Raw genomic sequence first — 22,867 nt, 5'->3', positions numbered from 1 at the left:
ACAAAGTTTATTTATCGTTTGTATCATTGCTTTGGTTGTTATGTACCTGGTGATTGGACATCGAGTGTTTCGACATTCAGGGTCAAGCGCCAAAAATATGACAAAAATTGCTTTTGTAATAAGCTTTTGCTTCGTTTTAAGCTATTTGCCATATGTGAGTATAAAATTGAATGCAGCTATCAAGCGTGGAAATTTTATTGTTTATGACGAAACCGAGGCTGTATTTCCAATCCTTGGTCGTATGTTTATTATTAACAATATCGTGAATCCTTATGTTTACTGGTGCCTTAATTCCTCATTTAGAGAAGGATCAATGAAGTTTATAATACAGCTTAAATGTAAAGTTGTCAGTGTTATGCAGTATGTATGTAATAGAGTTAATGAGATATGAACATTGTAAACCATCAAATTTAAAAACGATATTTAGAATTTTAATATTTTAATTATTTGGTTAAAATTTCAAAACTTCAAAACTTTTACACAATTTGGAATTTTAATATTTTAAAACTTTGATCAAAATTCCAAAAATCTAAAATTTCAAAACTGTTTAAAACATTGAATTGATAAGTGTTACACGGACTGTACATCATCATCATATTATATTTTGTTTCTCCCTCTAAGAGAATAGAAATATTTCATCATTCTCATATGAGATATGCTGCGTTTAGTTCAAGTCGAACAAAGACTTATTATATTGTATTGTTTTCTGTTAGCAATGATAAGTACATTTTGGTATCTTGTAATACGAATACATGTTATTTTTTCAATAATACATCCTTTTTGTGTTTGATTTAAAAAAAAAAGTTGGAGTTTTTATATAAAACTTCTTTTCATTTTAGATATCAAAAGTGGAGTTTGTTAAAAAAAAAATTTATATAAAATGTTCTATTCATGTTTGATTGTACAAGGGCGAATTTGTCTTCTATTCTACTATTAATTTGGAGATAAAAAAAAAAGTGGCGGCAAGTCCTGAAAAAGTGTTATTTTTCACTACATATACTATATTAGGTCAATGTCAGAAAAATATCAACTTTTTTGTATGAGGCTGAGAAACTGGGGAAGGGCGAGGTTCTACCTCCTTTCCCAGTTTTGCGCCGAGTACAAAAAAGTTGATATTTTTCTGACATTGACCTTATATTGTTTTTATACTGCAACTAATATGAATAATATTAATTATTATTTCAATTGTAGCACAACTTTCAAACTTATTTTCATCCCTTAATGAACCCCTGGCTGTGGAAAAATGCTCCATGATGAAATTGACATTGCACAAAATATAGCTGTGCTACTATATTTAGGGAATAAACACAACTAGTTGCAGTAGAAATATTTTAATGTTGCTGTCGCAAGTCGAACACCTAAGCTTATCAGTTGTTGCCGCCGTCACTTAATAGTCTTTATTCTTAAGAATATGGTTTATAACATATGCGCCGTTCTGCTGATTTAGTTTATGAACATCATGTCTGCACTCGATTTGTTTATAGTTGGTCACATGGGTGGTGATTGACCATAGTTGAAAAAGGGGCGGTATAATATACTAACGAAAGAATAAAAGACCCAAATTCCATGATGACTGGCATTACGAAACCCACCCGTTTACGCATATTTATATTTTGATGTTTTATCTTGGCAGTTTATATATCGTATCAGAAGTAGGTCAAATATAGGATTTAGGGATGTTTATGAAGACATCATTTTGAGATTGCTCTGATGTCCTACAGCTAATGTAGGACTAACTGGGCCGATGCCATGGAAGTCGGAGTGCAGTCCATTTAAAATGCATTGTATTGTTGAGACCCCAGACTTGCTGTTTAAGTTTCTGTATCGAATTCGAAATCGAAATATATTAATAAACTACAGATTCATAATACATCAAGTGTTTGTAGTTGATTTTTATGTACTAATATGTACCGTTTATTCACTAGACTACATCACCTGTTGCATACATGTAAGCGTTTGTCGTTATTTATTCAGCAATTGTGGTTTTCTACACGGACTTGCACTTTATTGATTCTATAAAAGAACACATGCACACATTCTAACAGTCTTTCTTTACATGCTTCATCAAAGATGTCCGTACTAGAATATTTCCAGATCCAAGCAATCCTGAGTAGCAAGTAAATTTATGAATTGTTCTAATAGAGACTATCAATGATCTGATATCAACACTGAATCATCAAAATTACATAACCTCATATATATGACAAAAATCAAGGCAATAACAACTGTATCGTGCAAATAAAAAAGTGAAGACAACTTGAAAATTCAATTACTGGAACTATGTGCTCCGGGACATAGCTGATGTGGCACTGATAAGATATGTTTGCAAGATAAATCACAGTTATCATGTTTTCCTCTATATATGAAAAAGATTGGCATTGCTACCTCGGACAACAAAATACATTACTGCTTTCAAAAAAAATAGCAAAACAAACAAACAAAATAAATAAAACTAAAATACTTTAATATAAAAACACGCTTATTTTGGTCTTATGTTGTACTGTTACACTATTGTCATAATTTAGACGGAGGATTTGGCATCAGTAAACAAGTTCAACCGCGAATGTGTCTGTCCCAAGTCAGGAGCCTATAATTCAGTGGTTGTCGTTTGTTGCATTCAAGCCGTCCGTTTTCTCGTCTGATGTTTTTACAACTATCATGTCGAGGCCTTTTATTATTGCTGACTATGCGTTATTGATTTTGCTCTATGTTGAAGGCTGTACGGTGATCTGTAGTTTTAAGGTTTTATTTCATTTGGTCTCTGATGGAGAGTTGCATCATTTGCAATTAAAGTTATGGCATCTACTAATTTTTATATATGTACGATTTCCTAAAAGGGCTAATGCCCCTTCTCATACACAGATTTTTCTTCATCGTCCTTACGGATCGCACAAATTGACGGAGTTTTACGACACGTTCGACCAATCTACTAGCTATATAGGGTTTGTTGAATATTAATAATATTAGTTTTTGCGAATATCTACGATCTACTTACTGGTATTTCACAAGCATTTAACGGATTGTGAATGTTTCTATTCATCGAAGCTTTTACGTTTTTTTACCAATATTTACGAGTCCTTACGATTTTGCAGCTTTTCTTCAACAATAAACAATACTTGCGAAAACCAAGTATACGTATCTGTTCTTAAAGTATTAGTACTTGTTAACTACACGAAAGTGCTTGTTATTACTCATAACAATCTTTACTAGAGTGGTTTTAATAATGGGAACATTAGAAGCTGACAATCGTTTGTATACTAGAAACTACATAGTTTATGTTTGAATGCAGTAACGTAGTACTATAAATTCGAATCAGGTACCTTGTATACGCATAATGGTTTTCCCGCCTTCTGTCAGCGGCTGTCCAATCATTTTTGTTTAGATTTACAAAGTAGTAACGAGGCTTGTTTAGGGGGGTATCAATATCCCATATCCCATTAAGTTTTTATCCCAATATCCCGTATCCCTATAATGTTTACCCCTTATATCCCAATAAAAATTTTTTACGAATATCCCATTTCCCTAAAACTATTTTGAAATATTCCAAAAAATGATTATAAATTCATTCCCAAGCCCATTGTTTCCCTCATCATCACAACGTCAACAATTTTGACTGGGAAAACAAACTGTGTTAAAGGAAATTTACAGTGCATACTTTCAGTGTTAAATAAGAAAGATGAAGTGTTCCATCTTAGAGCCTTGTATAACAATCTCTTTTTATGTGATAAACGATAAATTTAGTGTAAGGGTCTAATTTCAGACTTTTTTTTAATTGTTCAAACCGTGATGCATATGACTGTAAAATTTCATTTTGATAGCATTCTTGTTTCATTGATAAAAAACTTCATTCTACACGTTAAAATATGTTGGAAAGAACAGACTCAATCCTGTCTCTTGTCCGTGATTGCTCTGACACCAAACGACTGTTTTGCCAGACAAGCTGAGACTGTGGGACGTCAAAGCACGTCCATATCAAAAAGTGGATATTTAGCATGCAAGTTCAATAACTCAAAATTTAACACAAGAAAGCTTTCTGCTAATGTACCTACATTACACTTAACTGTTGCAATATTTTTACAGGAGGCAAAATTTGCACAGCCCTTGTTTTGCAAAGAAATAACACAACATTTGACTCTAAGATCTTGAACTTTATGAATTACATAGATCCCAATATTTTTGTTACTTTTTTTTTAATTTCCTTCCTCACAACACCAGTAATAGAAAGAAAATATATCAATTTACATTGATTATTTAGTAATTATTCGTTATAAACATAGTTTATACGGCGAAATATCTACTTTTTGATATGGGACATGCTTTGTCGTCTCGCGGCCCCAGCTTGTCTGGCAAAACACCCGTTTCACATCAGAGCAATCTGTGAAACGTGGAGGCCTCTGAAGATCCTCGCCACGTAAAAAAATAAGAGGCAAAACATTAGAAATTATCCTGTTATCATATAAAGCATCAAAAAAATAAAAACATTGACAACAATAAGGCTTAACTCATCAGATGGATACATCTAACAAAAATCTATGATTATTTCAACAAAATTATCAATGCATATGAGCATATAATATATAAAAAGATGTGGTATGATTGCCAATAAGACAACTCTTCACAAGAGACCATGTGACACAGAAATACACAACTACAGGTCACCGTACGACCTTCAACAATGAGCAAAGCTCATACCGCATAGTTAGCTATAACAGGTCCGGAAATGACAAATGTAGAACAATTCAAACGAGAAAACTAACGCCCTAATTTATGTTTAAAAAATGAACAAAAAACAAATATGTAACACAGCAACAAACGACAACCACTGAATTAAAGACTCCTGACTTTGGACAGGCACATACATACATAATGTGGCGAGGTTAAACATGTTAGCGGGATCCCAACCCTCCCCTTAACCTGGGACAGTGGTGTAACAGTACAACATAAGAACGACCTATACAAATCAGTTTAAAAAGGCTTAACTCATCAGATGGATACAAATAGAAATACATCTAACAAAATCAGAGAGTGGACGTGACCGAGTACTTGTACATCCCATCAACAAAAAGACACTAAGTACAGATCTGAGAGTACTCGCAGTTACTGACAGCTAGTGCAAAGCCAATTACAACTAATAAAAAGTAATGCATCTGAGATTAAATTATCAATCATTAAACATCCAGCATCCAAAGGCACGGTACACAACATCTCCGTAAAAATGAGGATGTGCTATCCCGTTTGAAATAAGTTTTCTACAGGTAGAACCAAACTTCAAAACCAAATCTAGAATTTAGTAAAGATTTTAAGTGATTTGTGGTAACGAAATCCCTGACTTTATAATTTACCAGTAATACATAGATTTCGTTATTAAAATCCAAAACGTTACAACAGACACGGGCAAAGCGGAGGTGTTGTGATATACAAACACTGTAAGATAGTGCCAAAGGAACATCACTATCCACAAAAGGAAAATTAACAATAAGGAACGAAGTATGGAAAGCAAAACAAATACTATTAAAATTATCAGTACATATGAGCATATAAATATCGAAAATAGATCAACACTTTTCGCTTGGGTTTGGATGACTTTTGAATACAACGACCATAAACTCAATTAAAATCAAGAAAGCACTAAAATGACCTTTAATATTAAACTTTTTGGGGCAATTTTATCAAGTGAGATGTAAATATTTCTGTACTTAACTTTTAAATTCCTTTTATTTTTGTTCATGTTAAAATTTCAATATCCTTATAAATGCATTAATATCCCATTTACTTTTAGGACAAATATCCCATATCCCTAAAATTAAAATGGCAAATATCCCGTATCCCAATATACCCTATACAAGCCTCAGTAACTGTGTTTACGGCCATTTTTCACTCTCGTTGATAGTCATGATTGCTAAACATCCCGTGCTTATTGTTGAATGACATTGTCGTTTGCTCTTTGATTGTTATAGTTAGGGATAGTTATATATAGATTCCACAACTTCAACAAGTGTATTACGATATTTCTCTACTCAAGACAATTAAATTTTAATATTTAAAGCGCGAGGCTTAAGGCAATTGTGACGTTAAATTTTCTTGTTTTCTTCTCAATTTTCTTATTGTGAAGTCACGAAAAAAGGCGACCATGCCTGATTACGTCACATCAAAAGTACACAACTTTCCTCAAATCTTTGAAAAGGAAGGATAAAAATCATTAGAGAAACAGATTCCACCACTGCAACTCGTGTATTACGGTATTTCTCCACTCTCAACAGTTAAATTTTAATTATTTTTTCATGACTTCACAATAAGAAAACTGAGAAGAAAGCAAGAAAATTTAACGTCACAATTAAATTTCAACCAATCATTTGCCGAGAACAAATTTTTCACTAGTGAGGTTAATATTTTTCTCACACCGGTCAGGGAATGTGAAAATAGCACAAAAAATAGAGAAAACGTTGTCTCAATCACTATCAAAAAGGGACAAAAGATACCAGAGGGACAGTCGAACTCATAAATCAAAAATAAACTGACAACGCCATGACTTAAAATGAAAAAGACAAACAGACAAACAATAGAACACATGACACAACTTAGAAAACTAAAGAATAAGCAACACGAACCCCACCAAAACTAGGGTGATCTACATCTCCTTCTGTATTGTTCAGTGATCATACCACGTATTCATATCGGGTCTATGCACCATCCACATTTTTTTAGACCTAGTGCATGTCCTTTTACAAGTGAGCGTTTGTTATAAAATCTATAACTTTTTTTCTGACATAAACAGGGATTTGTCGACGTCAGTCTTATTAAAATGCTTCTTGATATCAATGGTACCACATGAAATATTTTGTCATAAGAATGGCTTTATCAGAAAATTTGTTGATAGTATCGCAGTAAGGTCATATTTTTTACCTGTCGCATGTCATATGATTAGAAAGAACAATCAATAAGGTAATAAATAGTCTGTTTATAATAATGACAGCTTAAGAAACATTTTCTTTTAGATTTTTTAAAAAGCTTTTTTTTGGTTTTTGTTTGAATTTTATCTTATTATTCAAAATAATCTTCCTTCGGTGCAAAGTTACACATAGTCTTTTCTTGTTGGTAGAGTATCTCATCAGTTTGTGAGGATACATCCGGAAAATGTTGAACACATATTTTTTTGCCGCTGTTTCTTCACATAAAATTCTAAACTATTTCAAAAAAAAATTCTGTTATTATTATTTCTTTTGTTATAGAATGAAATTCAAAACAGTGTGGCTGTGGCCATTGATTGACACATTAAATTCATCCATTGACTGGGACAATTTACGTGAACTTTTGTCTGTAACGACCACTGTTCACGACGTACCTATGATAGACATTTAAACTGTGGGGTCACCAAGGGTTCTTAACGCCTTTAATTATAAAATGATTCGAAAAATTAATCAGAAATAACCTATATGTTTTGATTTAAATAATTGATATAAATCAAAACATCGTGTTATTTCTGATTACTTTTTTCGAATTACTTTATTAAGGTGACCCCATAGTTTAAGTGTCTTTAAAAAGTACACAGTAAGCAATGGTCGTTACATACAAACGTGCACCTAAATTGTCCCAGTCAATGGATGAATTTAATGTGTGTCAATCAATGGCCTCAGCCACACTGTTTTGAATTTCATTCTATTTGATGCAATAACATTTTGTCTTGGGGAAATTTGCAATTTTACTAAATCACTTTTTTAAAGTAAATTTTCAATCAGATCAATGACTATTATTATAGACTCAGTATACATTTATTTTTCAGCCATTCTAATACTCGTAATACTAGGGCATCCAGATACATGTCTTTGTTCAGGCGAATTTTCTTTTTGCAACAATGTTTGGAAAATAAAGGTGCATATTTCACTGGCTTAACGATTTCTTTCAACACACAAAACTGCAAAGTCCCAAGTCAGGAGCCTCTGGCCTTTGTTGGTCTTGTATTATTTTAATTTTAGTTTTTTGTGTACAATTTGGATATTAGTATGGCGTTCATTATCACTGAACTAGTATATATTTGTTTAGGGGCCAGTTGAAGGACGCCTCCGGGTGCGGGAATTTCTCGCTACATTGAAGACCTGTTGGTGACCTTCTGCTGTTGTTTTTTTCTATGGTCGGGTTGTTGTCTCTTTGGCACATTCCACATTTTCATTCTCAATTTTATAAGACAAAACTGGGACGCATTTTGCAGGTATAGAAAGGGTTTAGTGCAAGAAAAATCGCAATTACGAATTTGCACTATATGCTCTTTAATTTAAAAAAAGTTTTTGAAATATTGCAACTTTTACTGGTATTTCAGTTCTTGTTAAGCCCCAGTCCCACTAGACCACGATCACATCACGCTCACCTCGATCTTACTAAATTAATTAAGATCGGGTTGAAGTCGCGGTATGAGCGGCAGGTTTTTTGCTATTTTCGATGGTTTCACGATAATACAACGTCCTCATTACGCTTCTACATCGATCCTGCTACAATTATACCACGTTTTCACCACGCTTTTTCTAAAACTATCATGACCTTACTACGCTCACCACGTTCTCACTACGACCATACCACGAATGAACTGATTGCAACACGATCTTACCAATCTTCTACTGCGATTATAGCACGTTCTTACCACGATTATGCTACGTTCATACCGCATCTTACTACGTTCTGACCAATAACGTCGAGTCGTCAGCATCCGTGTTGCATATTAATACTGTTCTATTCCTTCTATTTCTGATTACTAGTAATACGTAGATTTCTTGGAGACAATACAGTCATGCCACCAAAATCTACCAGAAAACGTGGGCATGGTGTTAGGGGTAGATGTAGAGGCAGAGGGAGCTCTGATAGTAGCAAATTCCTTGAGTTGGTCCATCAAACTTAAAATAACGATACGATAGCAGGGATGACGCAGATGTATCAAGCATGTTTGAGCCGTTACAAAAAAGAAAAGGACAAGAGGTTCTAATTACATACAGACAAAAAAACATGGAAAGCTTTTATATATTTTATGTGAAAATGACAATGAGCAAGATGGTCGTCGTATTGTTTGATAAGAATCACAAGTTAACACATCAAATGCTGATGATAACAGGAGGTGGCCACAACGCACTTACACGTGAACTCGTGCTCACCCGCAAGATAATTGACCAATGAGAAAGATGAAATCCAATCATGCATTGGTAATACATGCAAGTGAAATTTTCCTGAACGTGAAAACATGTTATTCAACTTCAACTATTTATCGTTTAATTAAGTAGGACTATCTGACCCTTTGACCAGACTAGAGACATCGTAAATTAACAGTGTAAATAGCTTACTCTTTATTAAAGTCTTAGTAATAACCAATTAAAACAGACTTATCATATCAATAAATATATTGACATCGGACGATCCGTAGGTGCTACACTTTTTACGATAAATATAGCCAATTTGCGTGAAATATGTAGATAAGATTCAAATGAGTTTGGTAACTCCGTTTTTCCTATTTGCGATGAATAGTATAAAAAAAAAGCTGGATTAGTTTTTGATGTACAAGTCGTTTTAGTATGAGCAATTGAATTATTATTTTGTCTTTTTGATCATATATTCACAATTCATAATTGGTTCTGAATTGAAAAAAATAAATAAAAAAAATTGTGTTTTAAACTCCAGATTTGGTTATCAGGAATGTCGTATCTCAATGAATAACATCTAGTTTTGTTGATAAGTTGCTGTATTATGCGTGTTGTTTCAAAAGCTGAAAGTTATATAAAAAGTTTTGCTGTTTTTGGCTAATGCCATCTTTGTCAGGGAGAAGAAAATTAAACCTTTACGAAAACGTAAACTAGCCAGTAGGCTTTTTAACCAAATATGGTTTATCGAATTCCTAAAACGTACCTTGTATTCATGGGCTGAACAATAATTTGTTTGGGGAGTAATTTTTGCATTTGCAATCGTTCAAGTTTCTACTTTACAGAACATGTTAGAAGAAGTTGTATGTCAGAAATCATTAATTATAGACAAAAGTAAAATAAAATAACAAGAATACAGAATTCTAAAAGGAAAATCCTTAATCAAATGACGAAATCAAAAGCTCAAATGCTTAGCAGCTGTTATATTCATGACTCGGTACAGGCAATATATGTGAAAATAGTGAATTAACTCTAGTTTTATAGCTAGCTTAACCTCTCACTTGTTTGATAGTCGCGTCAAATTCCATTTAATCACACAATGTGTGAATAAGATAAACACAAATGGTAAAAATGTCAAAAATAGGGGTAAAACAGCAACACAAACCCCAACAAAAACTGGAGGTTATCTCAGGTGCTCGGGAAGGGTGAGCAGACGTATCTTTTTAAGATTTGCTACAAATAACTGATTGATGGTACTGCAACAAATACAATTAATGGGAAATCCTTTATTAGAATGACAAGATAACGCATAAAACTAAGACCTTCGGTTACACACACTCTTCTTAAAACAAATCTGATCTTGAATTCTAGAATAAGGCCCAAATTCGCACTTTAATATTTCTTCAATACTTGACTCAATACACATATCCACTCTTTTCCATTAGAAATACAATGATGGCTCTTAGTGACACCTAAATAAATATGAAATTTCATAAATATTAAAATATAAATGTATAATGACCTCCGACGATTTGGTTGGCAGTTGACATTGCAGTGCAATGAAATGTTATTGACATGACTTTGTCAATTCATACTGATCTGGTTATGAATGGTCATGAACACGTCCCATCAGCCTGTAACATTGTTTGAAGGATAGTCAAAGGTTTTCTGACTTAAATTGTCTACAATACGTTGACGTGTTTCTGGAGCGACATTCGTAAGGTTTTATTCAAATTGCCTTGTTCAGTTGCGGCATATTATAATGCACTTTTTAGTGATTAAAGTAGGAGTATGATTTAAAAAACTCGACAAAAATACATGGGTTTTAAATCTCGCTTGAATAATTCGTGCTACGTCAATAATACAGCATGTTCAATTACCTCTGATAGGTCTGGTATTGAATTTTCCTAAACTGAAAAAAGTATGGTAAGTATAAAAAGCATATATTTAAAGAATAATCACGATATGGAAAAAAAACTACAAATGGTTAAATATAGGCAACAGTAGTATACCGGTGTTAAAAAGTCATAAATTGATCGAGAAAAAAAAACAAATCCGAGTTACATGTACAAACCTAAACCGAGGGAAACACATCAACCATAAAAGGAAAACAGGAACATCGGAGTGCAACAAAAAACTAACGCCATATTCCTGACTTGGTACAGGACATGTTAAAAAAGAAATAAAAAAACCTCCCGCTTTATGACAATGTTGAAAATATATTGCTAAAATGACAACACTATGTGGCAGAAGTACAGCGCATAAAACTGTCCTTTATATCCGTTCTCAACTTGTCAATATCGCTAATGTACTATGATGTAAATAGTTATCAAAGGTACCAGGATTATAATTTAGTACGCCAGACGCGCGTTTCGTCTTCATAAGATTCATCAGTGACGCTCATATCAAAATATTTTTAAGCCAAACAAGTACAAAGTTGATGAGCATTGAGGATCCAAAATTCCAAAAAGTTGTGCCAAATACGGCTAAGGTGATCTATGCCTGGGTTAAAACAATCCTTAGTTTTTCGAAAAATTCAAAGTTTTGTAACAGGAAATTTATTAAAATGACCACATTATTGATATTCATGTCAACACCGAAGTGTTGACTACTGGGCTGGTGATAACAAAAGAGACAGTGTAGAGTTATATTTTACTTTTCTCAAAGTAGAAAAATGATATTTGGTCCGATTTAAAAAATTCTTGCTTAAGGAAATAGTTACAGTTGACATGCCAAAACATAAACATTTTTGTTTGTTTGACACAATAACTTTATCTTATTGATCTTTTATTGATTTCACAGCGATAGAGGGGTGTTAGCTAGCAGATTTGCTTCTATATGTTATTACAAGCACAAAGAATAGAACTCATAAGTACTGAACTAGTTTAAAACTTGATAGCATACATATAGGGAACACTTCCTTTAAAATTCTTAACCTTCAAAAACAAAACGAAGATTACTTTAATTGGTTCTCTTCCTGTGTATAGGTATTTTAGGAAAATACGCATGCTCATGTTTTCATATATATCTTAGGTTTGTATTACTCCTGTCGGTCTACATTTTTTAACTTCATAATCATGGCAAACTATATAGTTGCGCTTTCATGTGAGTAAAATAGTTTTGTAGTTCTGTTTTGTAGTCGATTCGTCTTGGATACCTATTCTGTGATTTTTATATATATTCTCCTATTCGGAGTCTGTTCCAAATTAAAATATCTCATTCTAGCCCATCTAATTTAAGGCATTTGATATAACAACCAATTAAAATTGATATTTGTTATGTAATAATTTGAAGATGGAGATAATATCGAATGAAACTAGTAGCTTTGAACCGAGAGGTGAAGTAATAGTTGAATTGTCATTACCAATTTATTGAATTTTTGAAAATCTAAGGCTTTTCTACTTCAGGAATAGATTACCTTAGCCGTATTTGGCATAACTTTTAGGAATTTTTTGTCCTCAATACTCTTCATCTTCGTACTTTATTTGGCCTTTTAAACATTTTTTTGATTCGAGCGTCACTGATGAGTCTTTTGTAGACGAAACGCGCGTCTGGCGTAAATATGTAAAATTTTGGTCCTGGTTTCTATGATGAGTTTATTTGAAGGCATTTTGGCATTACAGCAATGCATTCATGTAAAAAGTTCTACACTGAATATATTTATATATTTTAAAACTTTTATTATATAGTTCTATCATTGTAGTGATGTTAATAGTTTTGATGCAGAGGAAGGTATATTGTGAAGAGTGTTCAAGCCTGAAAAGATGTTTAAAAGATAATGGGAACGATCTCTCGAATTATGAATTTAATTTTGATACTTTAGCTGAAATAAAAAAAGTCTGGGAAGTCATATGCAGGTAAATAAATTTACTTAACATCGGTATACTAGTACGCAACTGTAAATTATACATGAAGCCCATTAATTGCTCTTTTGAATAACTTAAGTTGACTACAAAAAAGCATTTCAAACACCAAACTCAAAATGAAATGAAGGAGAAGCAAGTTACAGTTAATAGTTATCAAAGGTACGAGGCTTATAATTTAATACGCCAGGCGTGCGTTTCGATTACACAAGACTCATCAGTGACGCTCAGATCAAAATAGTTATAATGTACAAAGTTGAAGAGCATTGAGGACCAAAAATTACCATTTATTTTCCAAATACAGCAAAGACAATCTATTCTTTTGTCAAGAAAATCCTTAGTATTTCGAAACATTCATACTTTCTGTAACCATGAAATTTATGAAAATGACCATATAATTGATATTCATATCAACACCGAAGTGCTGACTACTATGCTTGTGATACCCTCGGTGACGAAACATCCACCTGCAGTGACATCGACCCAGTGGTGTTAAAAGTACAGTTAAGTCTACCCCACATTATGATTTACATCTAGACATTGATATGTGGGTCGGTTGAGTACAATGCTATGCGACAAAAATCGATTAAATCAGTCTTTCCCGTCTTTCAATTTTTTATGTAACAGCACTCCAGCACCGCCTGTATTTGTAGTTTGTACCATAAATTAAATACGCTAACTTGTATTTCTTACCGTTGTGTAATTCATAGAGGGTCACTACTTTCATGGAGGCTTTTAAACCGAGTGTCCCATGTGGTAAGGTTATAGTCATTCCATCGAATGTTTACGGACGCCATAATGAACTGGTTGACTCTCATAGGTAATCTGTGTTACATTTATGAACAAGGATATGTTCTAATTGTCTCTACCACAAACCCCTCATATTTTCATTGCCCGTGACATCACCAAATGTGCATCATATCCGAATCTGTACTTTGAAACATGACGAGTACTAGTACTACTATTGGTATTGGCAACCCGTTTACCATTCAAGTTCACATGAGATATATCCTAGTTAAAGGTGGGGTTCGTGTTGCTCAGTCATTAATTTTTATGAAAATTACTGCAAAATAATTCTTTAATAATAAATCTTGTTTTTATTTTAATTTAATAATATGTCTAAATGGTTTAAAATTCAAATGATAACATTTTATTTTTACAGAGATGCAGAAAGCCTTACCAATTGTATTTCAAAAACTAACCGTGTATGCTACGAAATAAAAAACCCGATCGGTTTTGTACAGTCGTTGACGTTCTTCAAGGCTACGTTTCAACACATGTGTGCAAAGAAAAACGGTAAAACAATAATAATTAAATTAATTAACCTTATGTTTATCGTCAACACGTGTATTGTTATCAACATGCTTCTGACGGTGTAGGTCATCTCTTTGAAATTTTGTGTTTTATACGCATTTTATCACAGTCGAATGAAACAATTTTAGAATCTTGTGAAATCTCGAAGGTTTAAGAAATAATTCTGGTATGCCATGGTCTAAGCTCATTTTAACATAGGTAGGCAATATAATTGTCAATATCTTTATACCTAGCGTGGCATGACAGAATTATTTCAATTCTAATGGAAAACGTTTTTTTACTTCGAAGAGGACCTAACATACGCGTTCATAAAGTACTATTTTGAATAATGAAGCCAAAACGTTGTTGAAAATCAACCGTTTTACAATGATCAAACGAACGCATACATGTAGTACATGCTTACTTGCTTTTACACTGATTTTTGTAATTTCCTAGTGCGCGACACCAAAACAAAAGTCCAACTTGATTTTGAGCGTTGTACAAAACACAGCTGATGTTGAAATGTCATGACATGTTTTATGCTCTTTTAAACATAGACATGCAATGTATTTGTCAATATATGTATACTGAGCGTTGACGAGGTATAAAATGTAGGCAGACATAACATTTTTCATAATGCCTATTCAGATTAAAATAAGCATAGAGCATGACACGATAAAAATATTTTGATTCGAATTGGAAAATGTAGAACTTTTGTAATTCGAAGCGGACCTATATTACGCGTTCGAAGTACATCCATTTTGACTTGATGAAGCCAAAACGTGACGGAAAATCATTCGTTTGACAATCAACTAATGAACAGATACATGAAAACTTACATGAAGAATGAACACGCGACTCTACACTTTAGTTGATGTAAATGCAGTCAGAGGTCTTCAAATATTTCAATCCTTTATGGGTTGATTTAAAATAAATAAATCAGTAAGCAATGAATGTGGTTGTTAAATTTGATAGATGCTTTTAATGCTACTTTGTTAAATATTTGTTTGTTGTTGCTCTAATTGAGACTGCGAAACAGTGATGACTGCTGTGCCCCTATTTTGACAATTTTATCTATAAATTATATCTGTTTTGTTCACGCATCTTTGTAAATATAATTTTACTTGCCGACTTGTTTCTTTATTATTATGAGGCCGACTTCATGCAGGAACTTCTAAGGAAGAAAGATAAGAATTTAGCAATATCCTTTAACTCTACTTTCCGCTATATAGATGATGTTCTTTCACTAAACAATTCAAAATTTGGTGACTATGTGGAACGCATCTATCCCATCGAACTAAAGTTAAAGGATACTACAGATACAGTTAGGTCGGCTTCATATCTTGGCTTTCATCTAGAAATTGACAATGAGGGTCGATTGAAAACAAAACTTTATGACAAAACAGACGATTTCAGCTTTCCAATTGTGAACTTTCCATTTCTAAGTAACAGCATTCCAGCAGCACCTGCATACGGGGTATATATCTCCCAATTAGTACGATATTCCCGTGCTTGCATTTCCTATCATGATTTTCTTGATAGAGGGTTACTGCTCACAAGGAAGCTATTAAACCAAGAGTTCCAAATGGTGAAGTTGAAATCATCCCTTCGTAAATTTTATGGACGCCATCACGAGTTGGTTGACCGTTATGGAATAACAGTTTCACAAATGATATCGGATAAGTTCCTTACGTTGTAACTACAATCCCCTTCCCTTTCATGAATGTGACCTACCGAATTAGACTATTTACCGGATTTGTAATCACATAAGCAACACGACGGGTGCCACATGTGGAGCAGGATCTGCTTACCCTTCCGGAGCACCTAAGATCACCCCTAGTTTTTGGTGGGGTTCGTGTTGTTTATTCTTTAGTTTTCTATGTTGTGTCATGTTTACTATTGTTTTTCTGTTTGTCTTTTTCATTTTTAGCCATGGCGTTGTCAGTTTGTTTTAGATTTATGAGTTTGACTGTCCCTTTGGTATCTTTCGTCCCTCTTTTTATGCCCCACCTACGATAGTAGAGGGGCATTATGTTTTCTGGTCTGTGCCTCCGTTCGTCCGTCCGTCCGTCTGTGCGTCCGTTCGTCCGTCCGCTTCAGGTTAAAGTTTTTGGTCAAGGTAGTTTTTGAAGAAGTTGAAGTCCAATCAACTTGACACTTAGTACACATGTTCCCCATGATATTATCTTTCTAATTTTACTGCCAAATTATAGCTTTGACCCCAATTTCATGGTCCACTGAATATAGAAAATTATAGTGCGAAGTTCAGGTTAAAGTTTTTGGTCAAGGTAGTTTTTGATGAAGTTAAAGTTACATCAACTTGAAACTTAGTACGCATGTTCCCTATGATATGATCTTTCTAATTTTAATTCCAAATTAAAGTTTTGACCCCAATTTCACGGTCCACTGAACATAGAAAATGATAGTGCGAGTGGGGCATTCGTGTACTATGGACACATTTTTGTTGTAAATATAAAGGAATTTGATGCAACTGTCATACATGTGAGAAGTTTAGCGCTATAAAACAAGATTCAATCCATCATTTTTCTACATTTGAAAATGCCTGTACCAAGTCAGGAATATGACAGTTGTCCATTCGTTAGATGTGTTTTATCATTTGATTTTGCCGTTTGATTGAGGACTTTCCGTTTTGAATTTTCCTCAGAGTTCAGTATTTTTGTGATTTTAATTTTTAATTAGTTTCCCAGCGAGCAACATCAAAACAAATGTCCATTTTGATTTCTGTCCTTGTTCAAAACATAGCTGATCTTTGCAATTGTAATTGTGACGTTAATCATATCTTTTATTGAAATCAGAACATGACTTCGTTTCAAAAGCAAACGAAGAACGTCAAATCAGGATACATAAGACAAATTGACGTGGACCCCATATTCAATTTACCATAATTTACATCTTAATAAAAGGTTTATATACAATATGATGTTTATTAGTTATAGTACGAATTTAATTTCAATTGGTCAAGTTCATCGTATTAAATAATTTTTTTGGGAACATTCTTGCTAAGTTTAAAATCAAATCATAAAAAGTGATTATGTAGTAGCTATATATAATATAGCCACAGCACTATGACAAATGTATGACGCATGTAACAGATATTTGTTTCAGTGCAATGATAAGAGAAACGCTATTAAGTCTTGTGGAGAGCCCTATTGAGATGAACGAGAAAAAAACCTAACATATAGAAAAGAATTTAGTCCCAAAATGTCGTTTTCAGTGCAAAAACCAGATTTTTGTAAATTGTCTCTACATTTTAGGATACATAGATTCCATGTATGCATATCCGTGTCTACTAATGGCTTTATTTTGTACTTTGTAATAAAAGCAATGTTAAATTCAAAATTAATTTTTTAAGGAGAAATAATGTCGGATTGATAATATGTTTTTATTTCAAATACAAACATTAATTGAATAGCCTTGTTTTGTAAACTCAAGTTTCTATATCACGTCTTCTCAGAAAGAAACTGTTAAACTAAAAAAAAGTTGTCACACTCGAAATAATCAGATCATATCACTCAAAAAACCATGATCCTAGCCGGACACGTTATACCACTGTCCCAGGTTAGGGGGAGGGTTGGGATCCCGCTAACATGTTTAACCCCGCCACATTATTTATGTATGTGCCTGTCCCAAGTCAGGAGCCTGTAATTCAGTGGTTGTCGTTTGTTTATGTGTTACATATTAGATTTTCGTTCATTTGTTTTACATAAATGAGGCCGTTAGCTTTCTCGTTTGAATTGTTTTACATTGTTTTATCGGGGCCTTTTATAGCTGACTATGCGGTATGGACTTTGCTCATTGTTGAAGGCCGTACGGTGACCTATAGTTGTTAATGTCCGTGTCATTTTGGTCCTTTGTGGATAGTTGTCTCATTGGCAATTATACCATATCTTCTTTTTTATACTTTACCTTACCTGATGCATAGTGCTACCGATATCCGATATTCTGAAATAAAAATGTTGTCTGGGTTTGTTTTTTTTTATATCTGCCGATTTTGATCCAATTTTGTGTATGCCTTACTGATCGAGTTGGCGTGACGTTCCGTTTTATCAACTTTTGGAGAAAGGCTCTTAGACATACACAAACTCAGAAAAAGTGAACTTTCCGAGTCTTTGTGGTAATGCCTTTAGGTCTAGGCTTGACTTTCGTAACTAAAACTGACACAGGAGACACATACAAATATTTGTGTTGTTCTCTTGTTGATCGAGGTTTTGTGGAATAATGGCCCTTAACTTATGATATTTCTTTTAACTTTTTAAATATAAAATTTTAAATATATGATTTTTCAACAGGAATGGCTCATTTTTCAATGTGTATGATAAACACGCTTTCGGATCAATATGGTACTATATTGTCGACATGTTTTAATGTTAACATGATTAACGAAGATGACTTCATTATTTCTAAATGCGGGTAAGTCTTTTTATATTGTATACATACAGCGCCTAGAATACCTTATACGTAGACAGAAATAAATTTCACACTATTGGCATGAAAAGCTTAGCTGAAATAGTACAGGAAAAACGGAGTATACGAAGAGATATTTTAAGTTTATACACTTAAAATCGAAGACAAACGTAGCTTGACAATGCCATTGCAAATATAAATAACGGCCTAAAGCAAAACAACATAAAATTGAGAATGGAAATGGGGAGTGTGTCCAAGAGACAATAACACGACCAACACATGATCAAAGAAAAAACAGTCTATAAAACAAAAGATTATGTTTGTCTGACAATAGAGTGGTCAAATGTTATTAAACGAACAAAAAAGTCAGTCAAACTCAATTTTGTTTCTGAACAGTCGTGCAACATATTTTCAATTTTAATCAAGACTGAAGTCGATTTTCAGCTCACCAGGCTAAAAGAGACGTGTAAGCTTTTTACTAATGTTCATCCTGTAAAAAGATATATCTGTCCTTAATATTTCAAACGAATCAGACAAGCCGTTGTTGCCCCTGATCATGAATTTGTAATGTTAAGGACATTTTTTCAGTTTTTGATTATTATCTTGAATATTATTATAGATAGAAAATACCGTTCTGCAAAGTAAGATCTAGAAATAAGTCAACATAACCAACATGGTTAATTGACCCCAAAAGGAGTTATTGCCCTTTAAAGTCAAATTTAACAAGTTTTCGTAATATTTTAATATCTTTTACAAAAGTCTTAAAAAGTCTTATCGTGCAATAACTGAGTCAAAATTAACCAATTGAAACTTGGCCAAAATCATCATTAGGGTTTAGTTTAAAAATGTGTCCAATGACTCTGCCTGCCAACTAAAATGGCTAAAAATAGAACATAGGGGTAAAATGTAATTATTGATCTATATCTCCGAAACTAAAGCAACAGTATAACGGTTGAAAATTTTCATGCATCAATTGTAAATAAACTAGAGGCCTGAGGGCCTGTGTCGCTCATCTGACTTAATAATATAAAAAGGTAAAAACCATAACTCATACTTACAATGATGTTTGAGGCCAAATTTGATTTAATATTGCTGTGGTTGCTTTCATTCCATTCAGTCGTTCTATAAAAGAAGACATTTGTATGCATTTCCGATAGGGTCCTATGTTAAAGTAAGTCCCTGGCTGGCGGACATCTTGGATATTGGATCGGCTACAAAGTAACAACACTTGGTCAGCACCTCACAAGATACGTCCATGCTATGTTTGGTTTCATACCATTCAGTTGTTCTCTAAAAGGAGACATTTGTATGTATTTTAAATAGGGTCCTATGTTAAACTAAGTCCCCCGCTGGCCGCCATTTTGGATGATTGATCGGTTACAAAGTAACAATACTTGGTCAGCGCATCATAAGGAACATTCATGCTCTGTTTGGCTTCATTCCAATCAGTGGTTTCTAAATGAAGACATTTGTATGTATTTCCCATAGCGTCCTATTTGGCAAAATATTTAGGAATATTCGGTCCTCGGTGCTCTTCGGCTTCGTACTCTATTTGGTCTTTTAAACATTTTTGATTCGAGCGTCACTGATAAGTCTTTTGTAGACGAAACGCGCGTCTGGCGTAAATATGAATTTTAAATCCTGGTATTAATGATGAGTTTATTATGTTAAACTAAGTCCCCCGCTGGCGGCCATCTTGAATGATGGATCGGCTACAAAGTAACAACACTTGGTCAGCACCTTATAAGGAACATTCATGCTTTGATTGGTTTCATTTTATGTAGTGGTTCTCTAAAAGAAGACATTTGTATGTATTTCCCATAGGGACCTATGTTAAACTAAGTCCCTGGCTGGCGGCCATCTTGGATGATGGATCGGCTACAAAGTAACAAAACTTGGTCAACACCTCATAAGGAACACTCATGCCATATTTAGTTCCATTCCATTCAGTGGTTCTCTAGAAGAGGTTCAAAATGTAAAGAGTTAACGACGACGACGAAGGACGCAAAGTGATGAGACAGGCTCACTTGGCCATTCGGACCAGGTGAGCTAAAAATATCATGTGTGCGACACAGGCACCAATTTCAGTAACTCAAAATGTTCTTAATATATTTTTCTTTCACCAGGAGTTTGATTTTTGCAAATTTGTTGGTTAATTAGCATTATTTTTTGTCAGAGTAGGGCTTCTTTAACCTACATTCTAAATTGGAGTTACTGAAATTGGTGGTCTTACAACTAAACATGTACACCGAGTACGGAAACTGATGTGAACAAACGTTATGTTAATGCAAAACCATCTTTTTAAAGCGTTGTTAAAATGAATTAAATTGATCAATGGTCTTCGATTTATATTTTGAACTTACATAGTGGACACAAGGCTTAGGCAAAAAAAGGTAATTAAAATTTGAAACTTAAGAATTAATTGAAATTATATTCCTATAAAATTTCTTCTTTATTTTAGCACGGTAGAACAAACTTCAGTCTCTAAATGCATAAAAGGTTTCATTACGGGAAAATGCAGTTCTGAAGCAGTAAACTTCATCAATTCTCCTCCAGGCAGTGAAACTTGCTCAGCAACCAATATGATTGGACAAATAACTACCGTTATTGGTGTATTCATTTTGAAAATTATTATCACATAATATTACAAATATGAAAGAAGAAATCTCGTCGCTATACTAAAAGGAGTAGGTTCAGTAAGACCCCTTTTTGGCCCCAAAATATAGCAGTTTTACAAAATTGTTAAAATGTAAACCTTTAGTTATTTATTGGACAGTAGAATGCTTCTGCTACATAAATATGGGCTGTTTTTGACAATACAATGCACATATATCCGGTACTAGCACCATTAAGTCATGCTAAATTACTGAAATCCTCATAATTCTGGCATTTTAGTAAAATTTTAGACGGTGTTCGTGTAAAACGAAAGTGGCCGCATTCGTGTTCATCCTTAATATTGAAATGTAAGTTGTATTTTATGATAATACATAACATATATAAAGGTTGAGGATGAACACGGATGCGGCCACTTTCATTTTTACCAAAAACCAACTGAAAAGTGACATTTTTCGGCATATTAGGTAGATTTTTCATATTTGAGCTTGAATCGGATCGTTTTAATGACTAAATCTGTTAAAATCTTTCACATAAACTAATTAATTCAAATAAAATAGACACTTAGGTGTTTAAAAAGTGGTCAAAATCTTTCGACAGATGAACCTGAAATTTGAGGCCAAAATCGGTCCTTACCGGACCTACTCCTGTATGCGTGACTATCTATATCTTTATATAGCTTCAATAAAATCCAAATAAGGTCATACTTTAAATTTGTTACTGAATTAATTAATGTACTTCTCCAGTACAATTTTGTGATTTAATGTCGGTTTTCAGAATCAACACCTATCTTATTCTTCACTCGTTCTCGGATATAAGTAAGTTTTGCAAAAACGTACAAACGACACTGTAAAACATTAGATACTATAAACTAATATATCTAAAACACAAATTATGTACGCTTTATATATTTATAATAAACTACATGTATTAAAATATATAGACTAGTGTGTTTAGTCTTACTTCAGGCTTCCTTCGACTCAACTTTCCGACAAAAGAGATGATTTTAGCTTCCCAATTGTGAACTTTCCATTTCTATGTAGCAACATTCCAGCAGCGCCTAAATACTGAGTAAACATCTCCCAATTTATACGATATTCACGGGCATGTATTTTCTAGTTATAATTTCCTTGATAGAAGTTTTGCTGCCAACAAGAAAGCTATTAAACAAAAATTCCAAATTAGTGGAAGATATTACAAGTAAAATCAAGGGAATTGTGCAAATGATGATACAAGCATGAAAATTAGCACGAAGCATCATTAGTATATACTTTTTAAGAAAAAAAAACTGCTGGCCATAAGAAAATTTCATTTTTTCAAGATGGCCACCACCTTTTCTAAAATGGCTAATTTTTTCCAGATTAAAATACTTGTTTTTTCTGGAAAACGTTTTCTTTGACCGTCTCTGAGTAAAAAAATACTACCCGGTTTGGTGGATACCTTCTTAACATGTGACGTTTATACTAGAAATAAATATTTGTCATGTTCTTGGTTTGTGCATGCGTTAAAATGTTGCAAAATTCACACACAAACATTTGAATTATTAATTACATGCTT

The 22,867-nt window shown here is 33.4% G+C and overlaps 1 long non-coding RNA gene across 1 annotated transcript; it reads left to right on the top strand.

The window, feature by feature from the left end:
• Positions 1-12,825: 12,825 nt before the first annotated feature.
• LOC143082879 (uncharacterized) lies at positions 12,826-22,150 on the top strand. Its single transcript, XR_012980493.1, has 4 exons — positions 12,826-12,973; positions 14,142-14,275; positions 18,583-18,703; positions 21,159-22,150. It is a non-coding gene; the product is annotated as an uncharacterized LOC143082879 (long non-coding RNA).
• The last annotated feature ends 717 nt before the right edge of the window (positions 22,151-22,867 follow it).

The sequence above is a fragment of the Mytilus galloprovincialis genome, chromosome 7, assembly GCF_965363235.1.
Source record: "Mytilus galloprovincialis chromosome 7, xbMytGall1.hap1.1, whole genome shotgun sequence".
NCBI lineage: Eukaryota > Metazoa > Mollusca > Bivalvia > Mytilida > Mytilidae > Mytilus > Mytilus galloprovincialis.
Note: the sequence above shows the minus strand (reverse complement) of the source record. Positions and strands in the feature narration are given on the sequence as shown.